The 4907-nt window shown below is 41.8% G+C and overlaps 1 protein-coding gene across 1 annotated transcript in view; it reads left to right on the top strand.

Annotated features, from left to right (window-relative positions):
* The first annotated feature begins 2483 nt into the window (after positions 1-2483).
* The window catches only part of SMIM14 (small integral membrane protein 14), a 64489-nt gene continuing 62065 nt past the window's right edge, over positions 2484-4907 (top strand). The window contains exon 1 of the mRNA XM_021718475.1: positions 2484-2604. The gene's annotated coding sequence lies outside the window, so the exon portion shown is untranslated. The remainder of the gene's footprint in view (positions 2605-4907) is intronic.

Genomic DNA, 4907 nt, shown 5'->3' with positions numbered 1-4907 from the left:
GGTGGCCGGGAGCGGCCACTGCACTCCAGTCTGGGCGACAGAGTGAGACTCCAACTCAAAAAAAACAAAAGCAAAATAAAAATGTTTTTTTAAACATAATATATATCTTGTTACTTTGTTACCCCGAGCAAAGGTAATGTAGAGAAACTGCCTTACTTGAAATTTTGAACAGACTTTAAAAATGTTTCTTAATAATTGCTTTCTTGGTTTTGATGATTCTAAGCATTTTTCCTGACATCACAAGTAACATTTACGTGCCCCTTTGTGCACACATGTCATCTGCGTTGTAACATGGATGAAAGAGGCTGTGAGTTACATGAGTTTGGAGACTCGGAGCTGTAACTCTGCTTCTTTCTACTCAGAAAAAGCACATAGGTAAGCCAGGAAATGAAGTGATGCTGAGGAAACTCTTGGTTCTGCTTTAACTTGTCTGAATGATACATGTCATTCACATACTAGTAGCATGACTTGTGGTAGACCTCACAATTTAGGAACTGGCAGGCATTTTATAACAGCTATTGAAAACTGCTTTCTTAACATTTATAGGTAACTTATGTCCACTCTGATGTGTTATCACATAGTATGGAGTTTTTTATTTTTTTGAGTTGGGGTCTCACTCTTGTCACCCAGCCTAGTGGTAGTGGCACAAACTTGGCTCACCTCAGCCTTCGACCTCCTGGGCTCAGGTGATACTTCTGCCTCAGCCTTCCAAGTAGCTGGGACTACAGGCATGCACCATCACACCCAGCCTAGTATGGAGTTTTAATGTCTTCTGTGGAGTTTTTTTTGTTTCTGATTTATGAAAAAACATAGCCTTTTCCATGAGTTTAAAATTTTCTAATTTGGAGTATGACTAATAAATACTCTCATAGAAATTTTAGAAAACATTTCAGGGCAACCCCTTTGGTTCCCCTCCCATTGTGGGAGCTTTTCTATCTTCTCAATAAATTCTGCTTTCTCACTTAAAAAAAAAAGAAAACATTTTCAAAATATGAGACTTATGCTAGTGAATATAAACAAAAATGATTTTTTTTAAGTGGGATTCTCACTTTGTTTCTACAGTAAATAAAAAAATTAGCCAGGTGCGGTGGCTCACGCCTGTAATCCCAGCACTTTCGGAGGCTGAGTTGAGCCCAGAGGTCAGTTTTCTTTTGTTTATACATTCATGACCAGTTTTACCCCTGGACCTTGACCAAGCAGAGTTTTGGGGTACAAGTGCAACCAGGAAAGGACAGGGGGATTAGTAGGAGAGGGACCACAATTTAGAAGAGACTTCTTTCTTCCCTTTTGCGTGATGAATGGTAGTTGGGCCCCAGGGGCACAACACTCCCCAGCAGTATATAAGAACTTGGGCTGAGGGTTACAGATACCTTCAGTTATCCCCAGGGTATTTTCAGTTTGTAAAGTACTCTTGCAAATTCCCACTTGTTTTCTTCATGGTCTTAAAATTAATAGTTTCAGTTATCACTCCTGTTTTGTAGCTCAGCTGAAGTCACAGACTAAGTAATTTATCCATTTCTTGGTAGCGCCTTAACTTGAATCAGTTATCTAAGACATATATTCTTTCTGCTGTCCCATGAAGTCTTAGCAAATGTTGTCTAGTGTGATTCCTATGATACAAATCAAAAAAGTATAAAGGACCTTCAGAAAGAAAAGATAGTTTAAGACACAGTGCTGTGGTCTGAATGCTTGTCCCCCCACAATTTATATTTGAAATCCGAATCCACTATTATAAATTGGCTCACGATAATTTTTTTTTTTTTGAGTTTTTGGACTCTCACTCTATTGCCCAGGCTGGAGTGCAGTGGCATGCTCATGGCCACCCCAGCATTGACTTGCTGGACTCAGGTGATCCTTTCACCTCAGTCTTCCAAGTAGCTGGAATTATAGGTGCATGCTACTATGCCCAGCTAATTTTTTGATTTATTGTAGAGACGAGGTCTCATCAAGTTGCCCAGGCTCGTCTTGAACCCCTGAGCTCAGGCAATCTTCTCACCTTGGCCTCCCAAAGTACTGGGATAGCAGGCTTGAGCTGCCACACCTGGCCACGATAATAATTTTTTAAAAATCTAAGTCCCCTAGCCGGGCTCGGTGGCTCAGCCTGGAATCCCGTGCCTTTGGGAGGCTGAGGTGAGTGGATTGCCTGAGCCCGCAGGTTCGAGACCCGCCTGGGCAACTTGGCAAGACCTCATCTCTACAATAAATCAGAATGAGCTGGGCATGGTAGCGCACGCCTGTAGTTCCAGCTACTTGGAAGGCTGAGGTGGAAGGATCACTGGAGCCCAGCAGGTCGAGGCTGCGGTGGCCGGAAGCTGCCACTGCACTCCAGTCTGGGCGACAGAGTGAGACTCCAACTAAAAAAATTTAAAAATTAAAAAAATAAAAAAAAAAATCTAAGTCCCCAATGCAGTAGTATCAGGAGATGGGGTGTGGTTAGGTCATGGAGGTGGTTAGGTCATGAGGGCGGAGCCCTCAAAAAACCGAGGTCACAGTGAGAAGGCACTGCCTAGGAACCAGAGAGTGCATCGTCACCAGACACAAATCTGCCAGCACCTTGATCTTGGACCTCCTCGCCTCCATAAGTGTGATAAGTAAATTTCTGTTGTTTAGAAACTTCTTAGTCTATGGTATTTTGTTTAAGTAGCCTAACAAACTATGACACCTAAGAAAACGTCACATTAAGTGATAATTTCTTGAAAAGTAGTGGCTGCCCGGCAGTGAATCTTTAACAGAATCATGGGTTGCAGAGAATTGCTGGCTATAGGAGATAAGGAATGTCTTGATGACCTTGAAGAATTAGGCCTAGTAGCAGTGGGATAGAAGACTCAGGAGATAAGGAGTTCTCTTTTCTTGAATTTTAAGCTTTCTGTAGAGTGGTAGTCACAGAAGTAATTGGTAACATTTATTTTGGCTGGTAATTATATGTTGGTATGTAATTCTATATTAAACAATTTAAGTAATTAACTAATGGTAAGCTCTTGGAGGTAGGGGCAGCCTTTTGTTTCTTCTGAGTACCCCTATGAACTCTCTTGCTGGTTACTTAGTCCCTGAGGACTTGTTAGATACATCCTTTTCAAGAAAGGAGAAGTGAGAGAAGACTTGCTTTGGAATCCCAACTGCGTGTGCTGTGTGACTTTGGGCAAGTTACTGAAGCTCTCAGGGTGTCAGTTCTTTCCTTGTTAGGGGAGAAAGTGAGAACTGCTTTATCTCAGAATTGTGCTTGAGAAGTTGTGATTTGTTGAATGTGAACACATGAAGTCTTGGTATTCTCAAACCTCTACCTGATCTGTTCAGTGATGTCTTGTGTGGGCCCCCGGCCATGCTGACCTTGTTGCTTCTATAGATTTCCTTTACATTCTGTGGAAAATAAACTGTTGCTATCCTTTCCAGCCTGCTCTACTCTCTTCCTTTTGAATGAGATGCTTTCTGAAAAGAGTGTCTTTAAGCTTTTTGTTTTCTTATAAACATATTTTATAAGAGAGGCAGTTTTTTTTTCTTCCTATTTTACTCTTGTAAATAGTGACTTCTAGATACACAGATATACGGTCACCTCTTGGGTCGGTGTTATAAGAAATTTGTAACTATAATGTCTTGGCTATTAATTTTAATTGTTTTTTTTTTTGGAGTCAGAGTCTCACTCTGTTACTCAGCCTGGAGTGCAGGGTCATGCTCACAGCCACCGCAGCCTTTACCTGCTGGGCTCAGGCGATCCTTCCCCCTCAGTCTTCCAAGTTCCTGGGACTATGGTTACGTACTACCACACCCAGCTAAGTTTTTGATTTATTGTAGAGATGAGGTCTCACCAAGTTGCCCAGGCGGGTCTTGAACCCGTGGACTCAGGCAATCCACTCACCTCAGCCTCCCAAAGCACGGGATTACAGGCTGAGCCACTGAGCCCGGCGGGGTATATTTCAATAGTTAAATTTGTTTAGGGTCTAACTTCTCCTAGACATAACTTTAATATAGTTTTTAATAACTAGTACTTGACTGATTTGAACTTGAGTCTGTATCCTTTCCTTGTCTACTTCCCATTAGAAATGCAAATGTAGTTTAAGAGAAAGTATACTATTAATAGTAATAGGAAGTCAGTTGGTAGTTATGTAATTTCTGTACTGCTCTAAAGTCATCTTTGTAAGGGTGAAATAAATGTAACAGCAGAGTTGGTAATATCTGGCAAATGTGGAATGAGTCTTGGTCAGGGATTTACAATGTGGCTTCCTGTGCAAGATCTGTTACATAGTAGGTGTGCGATCATAGTCAAATTACCAGCTTACCTGAGCCTATTTTTCTCATTTTTAAAACAAAGATAATTTTCCTGCTTTCATTTTTGTCAAAAGAGCTGTTGTTATGTGGTAGTTAGGCCGGGCTCAGTGGCTCAGCCTATAATCCCAGCACTTTGGGAGGCTGAGGCGAGTGGATTACCCGAGCCCGTGGGTTTGAGACCAGCCTGGGCAACTTGGTGAGACCTCATCTCTACAAGAAATAAAAAAAATTAGCCGGGCATGGTAGTGCACGCCTGTATTTTCACTTACTTGAAAGGCTGAGGTCGAAGGATTGCCTGAGCCCAGCAGGTCGACTCTGGGGTGACTGTGAGTGTGCCAGCACACTCCAGTCTGGGCGACAGGGTGAGACTCCAACTCAAAAGAAAAAAATGTGGATGTTATAGCTATGTTCTAGTATGTGAGAATATTTGGTTGAGATCCATTTCTGAAAAAAGATGAAAGCAATATGTTTTGAATATTTTGCAGAATGTTTTGTGTATGAATAGGTTTGAATATTTCATTACATTGGGACTTTGATGAAAGTTCATCCCCACTCCTTACTGATGCTTTTTTTTTTTTTTTGAGTTGGAATCTCACTCTGTCGCCCAGACTGGAGTGCAGTGGCAGCTCCTGGCCACCGCAGCC

The sequence above is a fragment of the Carlito syrichta genome, unplaced genomic scaffold (genome assembly GCF_000164805.1).
Source record: "Carlito syrichta isolate Samal-C Ts95f unplaced genomic scaffold, Tarsius_syrichta-2.0.1 Scaffold312207, whole genome shotgun sequence".
Taxonomy (NCBI): domain Eukaryota; kingdom Metazoa; phylum Chordata; class Mammalia; order Primates; family Tarsiidae; genus Carlito; species Carlito syrichta.
The sequence above is the reverse complement of the archived record's forward strand: the minus strand, read 5'-3'. Positions and strand labels throughout refer to the sequence as shown.